Genomic DNA, 15,417 nt, shown 5'->3' on the forward strand with positions numbered 1-15,417 from the left:
TTCTTCTCCATTGTCTAAGCAGCATTGATGGGCCCCTGCCTGAGAGCAACATCGTGCACACCGTAATGGAGTTTCTGACTTTCCTGCACCTTAAAGGTATGGGAGTATTTTCCATTTAAAATGGTATCTTGGACTGCAGGGCATACCCATCTCTGGCAGGAAAAAATAAGAATGGGTTTCATGGAATGCCACAGGTAAAAATCCTATGTTAGGACTGAAGTCCATTGCACTCAAACGTCTTGTGCTGGGTCAACAGGCTGATGTCACTACTGAGAAGGGAGTGGAGCTTTGGGGGCCCCTATTTTTGGCATAGTGCTTTTCAGGGCCAGGTTCTGTGAGTCCTTGGGAAGCCATATTCTGTTAGCACAGGTGCTTGGCAGGTTGGCTCTGGGAGCTGTTTCTGTACTCACCATTCAGCCATGCTACTGCCCTTCCAAGAGAAACTGAAGGACAAGAGAATAAAATCTATAGGGGTACAGTGAAGGGGCAGGGGTGACACTTGGAGACATGGTCCAGTACTTGAGAGCATTTGCTGTTTTCCAAAGGACCCCAGTTTAATCGGTTCCAAGTACCTATGTCAGGTGGTTTACAATCACCTATAACTCCAGTTTCACAAGATCTGCTCACACACACACACACACACACACACACACACACACACACTATGAAGTTTTTTTAAAAAATAAAACCAATCAACCAGGCATGGGAAGTGAGAGAGCTGATAGCCTTAGTCTCAACTCTAGGTCCCCAGGTCTCTAAGGCGCTTCTAGGGCTTTCTGCAGATTTCTGGGTGACTACTCCTGCAGAGGCACCTTGGCTCTGCCAGGAGTTTCCAATTGTGTTTTTTGTTTATTTGTTTGTTTGTTTGTTTGTTTGGTAGGTTGGTTGGTTTTTCAAGACAGGGTTTCTCTATAGTTTCTCAGTCTGTCCTGGAACTAGCTCTTTTGGACCAGGCTGGCCTCGAACTCACAGAGATTTGCCTGCCTCTGCCTCCCAAGGATTGGGATTAAAGGTGTGTGCCACCACCGCCCAGCCTCCAGTTGGCTTTGAACTTGTAACACAGAAAGTATTTTTAGACACTAGCTTCACGACTCTAATGCCTACCCTCATTGAAGAGTAGGCAGTCCTTCAGACAGAAGTTAGACACATGAATGCTGACCCCAGTTCAGGGTCCCTGTGAGAACTTGCCCCTCTCCATGAGTACTAGTATGTTATTCTCAAACTCTACTACAGAGCTACTCTACTGAAAACAGCCTGGTATTGGCATAAAAACTGACAGGAGGACCAGTGGAACTGAATCAAAGACCCAAATATGAATACACACACCTTCGAACAGCTGATATTTGACAAAGAAACAAAAAATACCAAATAGAAAAAAGAAAGCATATTTAACAAATGGTGCTGGCATAACTGGATATCAACATGTAGAAGGATGAAAATAGATTCTTATCTATCACCATGCACAAAACTCAAGTCCAAATGGATCAAAGACCTCAACATAAAGCCAACCACACTGAACTTCATAGAAGAGAAATTAGGAAGTACACTTAAATGCATAGGCACAAGAGACCACTTCCTAAATATAACCCCAAACAATTAATAGATGGGACCTCCTGAAACTGAAAAGCTTCTGTAAAGCAAAGGTCATAGACAAAACAACAGCCTACAGAACAGGAAAAGATCTTCATCCCACACTGGACAGAGGTCTGATCTCCAAAATACACAATGAACTCAAGAAATTGGTCATCAAAAGAGCAAATAATCCATTTTAAAAATAGAGTACAGACATAATCAGAGAACTCTCAACAGAGGAATCTAAAATGGCTGAAAGACACTTAAGGAAATGTTCAACATCCTCAGTCATCAGAGAAGTGCAAATCAAGACAACTCTGAGATTCCATCATACACCTGTAAGAATGGCCAAGATCAAAACACTGATGACAACTTATGCTGGAGAGGTTGGGGGGAAAAGGGAACACTCCTGCATTGCTGGTGGGAATGCAAGCTGGTACAACCCCTTTGGATGCCAGTGTGGCAATTTCTCAGAAAATTAGGAAACAACCTTCCTCAAGACTCAGCAATACCACTTTTGGGTATATGTCCACAGGAGGCTCAACTGTGCCATAAGGACATGTGCTCAACTATGTTCATAGCAGCTTTGTTTGTCATAGCCAGAACCTGGAAACAACCTAAATGTCCCTCAATTAAAGAACAGATTTAAAAAAAAAATGTGGTACATTTACACAATGGAGTACTACACAGCAGAAAAAAATAATGACATCTTAAATTTTGCAGACAAATGGGTGGAACTAGAAAGCATCATTTTGAGTGAGATAACCCAGAAACAGAAAGACAATTATTACATATACACACTCATAGGTGGTTTTTAAACTTAAAGCAAAGAAAACTAACCCACCAATCACAATCCCAGAGATCCTAGACAATAATGAGAACTTGAAGAGAGACATGCATAGATCTAATCTACATGGGATGTAGAAAAAGACAAGATCTCCTGAATAAATTGGAAGCATGGGGACCATGGGAGAGAGTAGAAGGGGAGGGGAGAAGAAGGGAGGAGAGCTGAGAAAAATGTATAGCTAAACAAAATCGATTAAAAAAATGAACAGTATTGACAAAGGTCAATTTAAAATTATAAAATTTCCACTGTAAGGGCTAAAGAGAATGAATGTGTATCACCGATATCATATTTCAGAATGTAATATTCATATTAAGCATGAAATCATTTTCAAAGAGAGTAATTCAAATCCAACTTTAGGCACTTGGAACCCATAGTTAAGTCATCAGAGAGACGAAATTTTGTGCAGTGTCACAGGATGCTGGGAATTGTAACACTGGATAGGTTGGTCAAAGAGAGAATGTGAAGTAATGAGGGCAAAAGATCAACAACAGAATTGGAGAAGCTCCAACTTTTAAGGAGCATGTACAGCAGTAGCCCACAGAGGTCTTTAGGAGAATCAGCAGCACTAATTAATACATGAATGAAACACAGGCTGAGCAAAGGTGGACAACATTTCACAGTAAAACCTATAATCATATTAAAAGAAGTAGATTTTAATTCTGCTTTGATGTTGCTTCAGATGCTATTTGTGACCTTAGTAAAATGTCTACATAGAAGTGCTGTGCGAAATGCTGAGCCAGTGTTCAGAGAATGAGTCTGACAATGCAGGCTGGAGCATTCTGGAAGAAGACAAAATATTGAACTTTCAGTTTTTTGAAAGAAAGGAAGTGCTAATAAGCTGAGGGACAGTGTTGCTTAAAGATGGAGGAAAACACAGTGACTCGGATTTTCACCCTAAGTTTCTTCTCTTCTCTTTAATAGTAGACTCTGTGAAATCCTTGCCTGGTTATTTCTGTTCAGTTTAAGGCTTACTCATTATTTAAAAATTTTATTGCGCTCTGTGTGTGTGTGTATGTATGTGTGTGAGTGAGTGTGTGTGTGTGTGTGTGTGTGTGTCTGTGTGTGTCTGTGTGTGTGTGTGTGTGAATCAATACACATGACAGTGTTCCTTTAAAAGTCAGAGGACAACTTATGAGTTGGTTTCATTCTCCCATCCACCTAGGGGATTCAACAGAGGTCTGTAGAATGTTTTTACTCACTGAGCCATCTCACTGATTAAAGTTTGCCCCTTTCTTAACAATATTGACTGGCAAATTCAACTGATTATTTTTCATTAAATTTAACTGTTCTTTAATATATGTATCAGTTATATAACTCTATTCTAATTAAAACAAATAAAATCAGACACTTCCAGCTTTGTATTCCCCACTATTTTAGAATCCAGAACTGAGAGGGTTTGAAATCAAAGAATAAAATTCTTTTCATGAAAATATCTGCCTTGGCTGTGAACTAAGCTACTTGGCATGCTATTTCTTACTTTTAGACTCAGTTTTTCTGACATTCTTGTTTGGCTTACTTCATTTTGGATTTGAATCAAATTACTTTAGTTTGAAATTTTGGTTGCAATGATATTGTTGCTTACGAAAATCAATTTTAAAATTTCTGTTTACTCTCCAGAATTTTATATAAAATGTAAATGTTTATGTGTATATTTCTTCAATATACAATATGTATAAGAATGTGGAGTGGTCTAGAAGAATGGAGGGACATAATTATTTGGCAAGAAGCAAGAAGTATTTCTAACAAATTTCAACAGAGAACTTGAGAAGCTCAATATCTATACCCACTACTAAATTTAAGCAAAAGCTGTTCTCCACAGAAATATACAGAGAAAAAAACAAAACAATGCTCTTCCATATTTTAAAGAACACTTATGCTATCAAGTGCAAATAGTAAATTATGGAAGCCATACTGTTGAAAATTCACTCTATAATAAAAAAAAAAGGTGGTGATGGTGCATTTCTTTAATCCCAGCATTTTGGAGGGAACTCTAGTGAATATCAAACCCTGAATCATCTCTTGTTAATGTTCCACACCTTTTTATACCCCCACTCTAAAAGGAGAGGGGGAAGGCAACATACTTCACTAACATGATACAAGGACAGGGCATCTCTGAACTTTGGTCCAGATGAGCGGATACACCTCTATTCTCAAAATGGTAATTAAACATTCCCTAGGTCAGAATTTCTTCATGGTATTGCCACCTGAAGTCAACAACTCTGAGAAGAAAACAAGCTCAAACTCTCTGACCAATAGTCAAGGTAGAATGGACTCACATCTTTGGACCCTGACAATAGAAATGATCCTGTGATCAGTAGTGTCAGAGATGAACCCCCTGACTATCATTTACATATGCAATTTTCTTTTCTTGAACATGTGCTGAATCTAAAGAACTACTTTGTGGTGAACAGTATGCTGACTACAAATACCATATTGGGTGTTTGAAGTCACTGATGGCACAGTGATGATGTCATCATCACTGATGATGAGAGTGATGTTCTCTCTTAAGTATATGAAATAAGAGAGATATCTATTAAATTAATTCATTTAACAATGTACATGCCCATTAAATATGCCATACCTATGAAATATGTGGCATTTAATTGTCAATTATTCCCTTCAAAATCTGAGTAAAAAAAATTTGAAAGATTAGGCTATAAACAAACTGGCTTTTTTATTCCTTTACTCTGATTAAAGACAATTACAATTCTGTGAAATGTTTTGGAACATGTGACAGGAAATGGGACAAGTGTTTGGTCAAGAGCCAACAAAAAACTAAGTCCTCAGTCCAATAGACTGAGATACTAAACCCTGCAGACAAGTACATGAATAAAAAACGAAGCCTATCAGTCTTCATTTCTCACCACTGAAGTCAATGTTTTCTGAACTTTCTGAAACTCCAGCAGAATATCCATGTTCCTATTGCCTTTTTTATCCTTTAGAAACTTCCTGCCTTCTTTGGCCAACAACCCCTTCCTCCTTTAAGAGCAAGAGTGTTGAGTCTGATTGAGTCTCTCATACCATGATAATATTGGTACTATCTTTATGTTCCCCTCTGCCATTTTTTTTGTTTTGTTTTTCTGAGACAGGGTTTCTCTGCAGCTTTGGAGCCTGTCCTGGAACTAGTTCTTGTAGACCAGGCTGGTCTCAAACTCACAAAGATCTGCCTGCCTCTGCCTCCTGAGTGCTGGAATTAAAGGTGTGTGCCACCACCACCCAGCCCCCTCTGCCATTTAAAAGCAACCTTTGTTTATCCTAGGTACAACAATTCAGGTTGTCAGGCTTGGCAGCAAGTACCTTTACACAATAAGCTATCTGGCTAATCCCTATTTACTGAGATTTACTTTGTGTGACCTCATTCTGAGCTCACTCAGGGACCAAACTCTGTAGGATGATATTTTTTGGAGAGTCACTGGATGAGAAAAATGAAGCCATTTGAGTTGTCAAGAGGCTGAACAAAAACATAAAGGAAATTTTTAGGAATGAGATGTCTACGAGGTCTTTGAAAACTTCAAACCTATTCCTACAAATTTACTCCAAAAAAGTGTGTACTGGCCAATAAAAGTAGATAGACATTCTGAACAGATACTTCATTGCAGAAGATTGACAGGTGACAAACATGCATATCTGCAGATAATTCAACATTTTTACCCACTTGGGAAATACAACTGAAAACCATAATGAGACCATGCTGCAAACAACAAGCACTGAAGAGGATATGGAGAGCTAAGGGCAGATTAGCCTGAAGTTACATGTAAATTAACCTCAAAACTTAGTAATACTACTCCTAATGAAACTAGAGAAGTGAGAACTACACGTACATAAAGATGCATATGTCTCATAATATTCCCAAAGTATTAAATTCTAGAAACTACTTGGTTTTTTTCAAGGAGTGATTGAATAAACAAACTAACACATTCAACTAATGGAAAACTCAGCAGCAATAAGACTGAATGCTCTGATACATACAGAACCATAGATGAATCTCAAATGTATCCTGCTCAGTGAATAAATCAATGTCAAAAGGATCCTAGCTGTATGGGTCTATCTATACAGTGTATTGGTAAAGATAAGCTACAGGAGCAGGTAACGTAGAACAATTCGCAGAGGTTAGACATTAGAGAGTTTGATGACAAAGGACAACACTAGAGAACTCTGGAGGGGTCCAGAACTGTTGTACACTCCAATTTTAGTGGTGGTTACACTATTTCAAGTGGTAGAAACAGGCAGACTCTGGCACACACCTATAATCCAAGCATTCATGAGATGAGGCAAGAGGACTACCATGGATTTGAGGTCAGTCTCATCTACAAAGTGAATACTAGGTCATCCATAGCTACACACAAAACACAATCTTGAAAGAAATTCTGTAAATGTATGAAAATATATGTGTGCTGGGTGGTCTATGTATTTTGTGATAGTAATTACACAAGTACATCTAAAAAATGGGTGAATTTTAGTCTTTGTAAATTATGCACCAAAGTGTTTATTTAAAGACTACTTTGAGGGGCTGGAGAGATGGCTCAGAGGTTAAAAGCACTGACTGCTCCTCCAGAGGTCCTGAGTTCAATTCTCAGCAGCCCACATGGTGGCTCACAACCATCTGTAATGAGATCTGGTGACCTCTTCTGGCCTGCAGACACACATGGAGGGTGAACACTGTGTACATAATAAATAAACAAATCTTTTAAAAAAGACTACTCTGAATGCCAGCACTGCCTGACTAGGGCAAGCATCCTACAAGTGACTGTCAACTTGAGGTTGGTATGGAGAATGTAGGACTAGAGAATTTAGTTTGGGGGGAAAATGACAGATAGTATGTTTTTGCTGCCCCAAAGAACAGAAGAACCTTCAGTTCAAGGTTTTTTTAAAAAAGTGGTTTTTTTCTTATTACTGATGAGTTTTGATGGTGAATAGTAAAAATATACATGTCACTCATGTCCCATCCAAAATCGTAAACTAAAAATCTTCCTTAGGCTATTTCAGGATATTTTATCATACTTTGAATCTGAGATTGTGAAAAAACATTTCTAGTTATGATATGGCTCACAGCCCCAGCACACACCTTTAATCCAAAAGCTTTCTGCCTGAATACCTTAAACAGAATGTAAATAAAGTCAATCATGGTCAAGAGGCAGAACAAACAACAAGCTGTCAGGAAGTGAATTTAGGATCATTAAGAAAAAATGATAGGGCTAGAGAGATGGCTCAGAGGTTAAGAGCACTGGCTGCTCTTCCAAAGGTCCTGAATACAATTCCCAGCAACCACATCATGGTCCACAACAATCCATTTGAGATGTGGTGACCTCTTCTGGCCTGCAGGCATACATAAAAGCAGTAAAATATATACAAAATAAATAAATACACCTAAAAACAAGAAAAAAAAGAAAAACGATAGAGAGTAAGGGGAGTGAGGAGGATGGAGAGAGATTATCCACACAGAGAAAGAGTAAGAAATCTGTGGAGAAGGTCAGCTGGGTGTTTTCTCTGCTTCTCTGAACTAGCAGGTTTCATCCCAGCATCTGGCTCTAGAGTCTATTAGTAAAATCAAATAATAAAACCAAAAATAAAACAAAACACATTAACACCATTTTGAAAATAACCATGATTTGTAGTGTGGCATTTACTACCGAGAACATGTAAATATATAAAAATAACCATGATGTATAGTGTGTTATTTACTGCCTAGAACATGTAAATCTATAAGTTTTTCTGGTGAATATATGAGATCTTTACATTTGGTACACATTGTTCTTTAACACTCAGGGACTTCAACAGATGCATATGTTCACATATATTTCATTCATAAATGTCACCTGGTTCAACAACACATCTTCCTAAAAGAGGCCCTGGTGGGAAATGGAGAAGGCACAACTTGAGCGGCTTCATGGTGTTTGCAATTTATATTTTAAAGTTGAATTGAATGCTACTCTGTTGTTGTGACAGCCTTCATGTGACATCCTATCATGTTTTCTTTTATCTAAGGTAGGATCTTACTCTCTGTTTGTCTCAAATTTATAATCATTCTGCCTCAACTTCAGAATTTCTGAGTTTAGAAGCATGTACCACCATACCCAATAAAATGTATTTCTCAAAGTGGATTGTCAGGTCTATATAATTTGCATTTATCATGGACATGTAATTTGAGCTTATATAGCTACTACTAGGTTGCCCTCTAGAAGCAACTGTAGAGCTTAAATGAGACCTAACATATCTTCCAGTTTCCTTTCTCTCAAAACCTTGTATTTGTGCCTTTCATAGTGTCATGCTGATAAAGAGTGTAAGTTCACAAGAACTAAGTTCTGAATAAGACACTTTGATGAAGGTGGCACATGTCTCCTCCTTTAAACATTATCTCCAATGATGTGGTATTTCCCTCTGTATCCTGTACCATTAATGAATAAAGAAACTGTTTTGGACCTGTTGATAGGGCAGAACTTAGGTAGGTAGAAAAAACTAAACAGAATGCTGGGAGGAAGAAGGTGGAGTTGGAGAGATGCTGTGGAATTGCCATCAGAGTCAGACACACCAGAACTTTGATGGTAGGCCACAACCTCATGGTGATACATAGATTAATAGAAATGGGTTAAATTATGATTTAACCCATTTCTATAAGAAACTAGAGCTAATGGGCCAAGCAGTGATTTAATTAATACAGTTTCTGTGTGGTTATTTTGGGGCTAAGCTAGCTGGGCAGCCAGGATAAACAAGTAAACCCTCCTCCTACACTCCAGTACCAAATCACTTCCCTGTATTGGTAACTGGTTTGACAACACCTTTGGTCCTAAAAGTGATTCTGATGGAAAAAGGACAAGCCATTACTTGAGAAACCTCACAGTAAATTTTTAAAAATCAGTTTATCAGTATACAACCTTTTTCTCCTTTTTTCCTTCTGCTTGAGAGTTCCTTTTTTAATTATCATAAAATCACTCAAACTTATGCTTTTGTTATTTCTCAGACAAGAGAGACTATGTCATTCTACATTCCTATGTTTATCAAATCACTGGGGCTGGGGAATGATATGGGTGCAGGCTGAGTGATGCAAGCTCCCTGTCCATGCTGAGTCACAGGAACACCAAGTTGATGACCTGGTACAGAATCAACATCAGGTACCACTTCCTTAGTGGGACTAGACACAATAGGCCTTGGCCAGTTCTGCAGAGTTGTAGCAAAGTCTATTCTACCTATGTGAGGACTTGACTTGGGTAGGGTCCCTGTCATATACAAGAAGCAGTGAGATTTTCAGAAACTGACTAGCCGCTTTTAATTTTAATTTTCTCCTCTTTGCAAGAAAGCAGAGCTATATGGTAGCCTCCCAGACATGGCCAAAGAGGTTTTATGGTCCAGGTGTTGTGAGGCTGGGAGAAATGAGATGAGGTGAGAGGAGGTGAAGAGAAGCAGAGCAAGAACTGTGGGATGATAGGTGTGCAGTGCTGGCCGCAAGACCCTCCCTTGTCACTCACAGTCAATGAACACAGACCCTTACCCTTACATGGTGTCATTACAGACTGGAGCTGACTCTGTCTCAAGATCCCAGAAATTTCAGTCTTGGTCATGGACCTGTCTCTTTCCTAGCTGTACTGGGATTGAACATCTGTGGGAACCAAGAAAAAGAGAAGATGTGTGGTCTCAGAACCGCTTTCAAGTATATATTCCTATGGCTGAACTTCCTCCCTTCCATTGAGGACCACATCTTCAATGGGTGAGCTTTTGTGGGGACTCTTAATACTCAACTGGGGCGTGAAAAGATGGTAAAGTTGCCTGCCACTGAAAGACTGGAAAAGATTCCATTTCTGTGCTGGGCCCTTTTGGGAACTTGTACTACAACCCAGCCCCCAGAGTAATCTGAAGGCCATGGGACCCCTCTTTAAAGAAAGTATTAGCTAATGGAGAAACCTAAGTTACACAAAATTTCTGACTGTAGCCAATTCCCACACATGTAATCATACAGAGAATGTTGACTACTCAACTTCCCCTATCAGCTTGGTAATATTTTAAACAGCCCCTGCAGTTAGCAAAGGGTCAGAAAATGTCTGGAAGATGTAATCAGGAGGTGTTGCTATACCCTTAGATAATAACAGCCTATCAAAAACTAAGAGATCTGATTTTTACCTGATCTTTAGCCAATTATGATATAGGATATGTAATTTTGTATTTTGATATTGTAATCTTGTGATTATTTTGTAGTTTTGTCTTTATGAACCCCTTACAATAGTAGACAGGGTCCTTCTCCCTCCATCTGCTTTGTCATACTGTGAGGCAGAGGACCTGTGCTAGCCTGTACATAATTATTATTATTATTATTAATAAATGAAACCTTGCTTTTGCACTCAAAAGTGTGTCTTTGTGGTCTTTTCTTGGGGGATCCTAGGACTCAGTCAAAACACCACCAGTGACCTGAGTTTGATCTCTGAGACACGTCCAAAAGACCAAACCTCAGGAAGTTGACCTCTCACCTCTACACACACAGGCACACATAATAAATAGAAAATAATTATTGCTTCCCAGACTACTCCAAGTCCTCTTAGGCCCACCCTTTTATTATCCCATCTCCTTGCATGGTTTGGACTAAAGTGAGGTCCAGAAATAAGACATCCATGTGAATCTGGGGGTCAGATAGCTAAAGGGACTCTACCCCTTCCATAGATTTGATACTGAATGCCTGCTGTAAGGCATGGTCTGCAGACCCTTGGAGTCACTTGTTACCTGTCCTCGATGCTTCAGGTGTGATTTTAGAGGAAGGTGGCCAGGCATCTGCAGAGGACCCCCACACTACCTTGGTTTCCTTGGTATCTAAGACACTATGGGATTTGTTACAGACAATTTTCCATGGGTATCAACTGTTTGGAAAAGGGAGTAGGCAGGCCTGTCATTCCATGACTTGGAGGCTGAGGCAGGAAGATTGCCATTTCTAGGGTAGCGTGGATTATGTGATGAGAAACAGTTCACAAAATTGGTGGGGAGAGGGTTGCTTTGGAGATATTACTGTGCAAGTATGATGACCTGAGTTCAAATCGCCAGCATCCATGTATAAAACCTGGGCACAGCAGAGCATACTTGTAAACCCCAGCTGACAAGCAAAGAAAAGAGGGTCCTCGGGGTTCACTAGTCAGTGCACATAACCCATCAGTGAACTCCAGGTTCAGAGAGGGATCCTGTCTCCAAAATAAGGTGTAGAGTGCTATAGGAGACATGACATAGACCTCTCCTCCACATGCACATACACAAAGTTTTCTGAAAAGGGTGGGGAGAAGAGGAAGAGGAAAACAGAAGGAGAAACTGAGGTTCAGAAGGGAAGTATACAAGTCTGAGGTTATGTAGTTCAGTGCCATATGCGTGCTGAATACCCCAGGTTCGAGTCCAGAAATGTCAAAAATGAGTCTTGCTGGAAGGACCTTACCACCATCCTGTTCTTGGGGACAGGGTTAGCCTCAGAGTATGTGCTAGAATCTGGGAACAGCAGAATTCAGCAAAAGCTGGTCAAACTCAGGTAAAATGAATGCTATTTGAGGTGGAAGTGGAAAAGACCCACACTATCGTTCATTGCCTAAGGAACCCTAATCTAGCAGGATGTGAGTGAAAAGCTCAGTCTGGCCTTCAACTCGTCATGCAACTAAGGCTAGCCTTTCTTTCTGCCTGGATGTCAAGGCATATTTATATGGTGCTGAAATGGAGTCTACCCTGGGAAAGTCCTCCACCAACTGAGCCCCTATGCTGGTCTGCCTGTCTTTTTTGAACCAGAGTTTCTGTAGTCCAGGTTGTTCTGGAACTCCTGATTATCCTATGTTGTTAACCCCAACACTGGAATGACAGGCTTGTGTCTCATACAACTTTCTTTCCAATCAATTAACACCTCTCCGGTATCGCCAGGGTCTGGTATTGAGCTACTATCATGAGAACATGGCCACGAGGGAGGTGAATGACACTAATCACCTGGAGTGTCATGCAAAGGCATATTCTCAAAGTCACACAGTCATTAGGCACCCTGAACAGGACTGATATGCTCAGCACCATTTTTGGCTGTAAGTACTTGGATGGAATGCTACTGGCATGCATGAAGCAGGACCCTCAGAATTGCTCTAGGTCCCCCAGTATCAGGAAAACCATCCACTATAATAAAAAAAGGACTTGTCTTAAATATCTGAAGACTGGAGTGACCCACAAATCCACATGTCATGATATGTTTTTGAGATGGAGAGGTGGGGAAGCATGGAATATTCCAGAGCCAGACACAAGTGGAAGGATCCAGGAATACAAGGAACAATGTGATAGGACCAATGTGAGGAAAATGTGAGGCACAGGCCAGCTAGGCTAGTTTGGTAACAGAGCATCCAGTGTGGACATAAGAGTAGCCAAAGAAAGAGGGTCAGATCCCAAGACACCATAAAAGTGGGAAGGAGCTAGAGTGCCACTTGCACCAGATAGGGACATTGTGGGGATTAATGGAGCATCTGGGAGGAGCAAGGTCCCATGCAGTGGTATCTGCAGGTGCCAATGTTGTTTACAGTGGCAGAGGTCAGACATATGACAAGCAGGTAGGCTCTGGCTGCAGATGGGAGGTATGGCACAGGCCTTGTGAATACCCAGGTTCCAGAACATTTCCTGTGTCTCATGGGCTGCAAAAGTCAAAGAACACTAGGAAGCAGTCAGGTTCCATGCACAGAACAGATATCTCTGTGGACCTTTCCAGAAGTTGCACAGTCCACAGGTCACTGGGCCCCAGGAGCAGAGCCATCTGGAAGGCATCAATGTCCTGCCTGCTGCTTTTTAAATTGGTGAGACAACTGAGTATTATGGCAGTCTCAGGGCCCCATAGAGGGAAGAAAATAATCCAACATCTCAAGAAAGAAACAAACTCAATCAACCAACCAAAGAAACAAAGCAAACAGTGTCTCCCTATGGTCTTAGGCTTCTACCCCTCCTACCTCAGAGTAACTGAGGCTCCCAATCTGCTTTGAAAGGCAGTTGATTTATAGACTAGGAAAAAAAAATCAGATTAAGGACTTGTGATAGGAGCCATCCAAGGACACAGTGATGGTAGTCATTATAAGTGACATAGTGTCATAATGACATATACCTCATACCTCAGAGTAACTGAGGCTTCCAATCTGCTTTGAAAGGCGGTTGATTTATAGACTAGGAAAAAAAGATCAGATTAAGGACTTGTGATAGGAGCCATCCAAGGACACAGTGATGGTAGTCATTATAAGTGACATATGTCATAATGACATATATGTCATTATAAGTGACATAGTGTCAAGCTCTAAGTTTGTTTCATCTGCCAAACAGTGAAGTCTGAGTCAGCTCTATTGTCTGGAGACATCACACCATGGAACACTCTATCTCACACACATTGCTTTTTAGATCTGGGCCTCAGGATTGGAATGAAGCAGACACTCAAAAAACAATGGCTTCTGGATTTCCAAAGTCAATAATACCCCGTGAAAGATGCCTGGGATCACAAGCATTTTAGATTTTGGATCTTTCTGGAGATTTGAACATTTAAGAATACAAAAAAAGGAGCTGCCATAGTAATGCATACCTGTGATCTCAACACTTAGGAAACTGAAACAAGGAAATGCAAGACTGACTACACTCCACATTGCAGGCCAGCCTGTGTCTCAGAAACTAGGCATGTTGAACTCTGCCATTATTCTCAATGCTTCTGAGGTCAGACTTGAGGGTTCGGAAGCTAAACTGTACTCTATGCAGCTATAAGTAGACCTGAGGAGGCTGTTTCCTGGGTCACCTGAAGCATGTGAAAGGAGGGAGAAGAAATCAGTTGACCAGTTAATAACTTGCCTCCAGAGCTGTAGCAAATGGTAAAGCTGAGAATCACAGAGTCCCCTGTGATTCACAGAGTCCCCTTGATCACAGAGTCAAGTCTCAAGCTTGAACTCTGAGTCAGCTATGCAAATTCTAATCTCTCAATTCATTTCTGAACACATCCAAGTGCTAAAGGTGGGCTGAGATGAACATTGTGGAGGGCAGGTGCTGTCCCCTATCAGCTGGATCTCAGGGCATTTGCCATGGGGCCTCTTCTGGTATGGGACATCAGTAAGATGAGGGACAGGCACATGCAGAAGTGTTTTTTGTGCACATGTTTCTAGGTATATAACTATATCTCCTGGGCTGTGTATCTGCTCATAAGTGTGATGTCTCACAATTAGTTGTTGGAAAGGCTAAACTCTCTGAAGTTTCAAGTATACAGCTGACTCCAGGCCTCTTTCTAATCACTGGTATCTTCAGGCAATTCTTCATATTTTTTTTTATCTAGAACACTGCCCTCATCTCTGGATTCATGTATGCAAGCATACATGAAGAGAATGAGAGAATCTCTATTCTCTTCCCCCTCTTTATCTATATCCCCTCCCTCTTCTGATTTCTTTACACCCCCAAACTGTCCTATAAGTTCTAAAGAGTTTTTTTTAACAGTTTAGGCATATGCCTTGCTCCTAAATTCCAGTATCCTCAACTTGTTGGTCTCTATAAGACTCTATTTAGAAATAAATTTGATAATCTTATTTATTTGATTAGAGTTTCACCATCTAAAATAACACAGATTACTCAACAGAGTCATCAGTCCTAAGTTGCAAGGAACATGCTTGGTGTTTGGTGAAGAAAGTCTGGAGACTGGCTTGGAAAAAAGGGGGGGGAACCCAACCCTGGGCACTCTTTGCAAAGTGAGCTTTCAGCTTCTCACATAAAAGGTTTCTAATGAAACAGAGGGCTAGATGTCTGTCTTTAGAAGAACAATGTGCCTAAAGGCTTCCCCTGTGGTCGCAGAGTGGCTCTTGAAAATGACACCTTAGTTTCAGGTCACTTTTGGGTGAAGCAGTTGTCAGAGGTGTGATATCTGTAGCATATGAGGTCAGCAATCCCCTATCTAACCATTCTACTGTATCCTGGAGAGCCCTTGACATCTTCTATGAGTTAACCAGTGTCATGGCAATGCCATATGCCCTTGAGGCATTCATTGTTTATATAGTTCACCAAGA

This window comes from Myodes glareolus, chromosome 1 (assembly GCF_982192425.1).
Source record: "Myodes glareolus chromosome 1, mMyoGla1.1, whole genome shotgun sequence".
Classification (NCBI taxonomy): Eukaryota; Metazoa; Chordata; class Mammalia; order Rodentia; family Cricetidae; genus Myodes; species Myodes glareolus.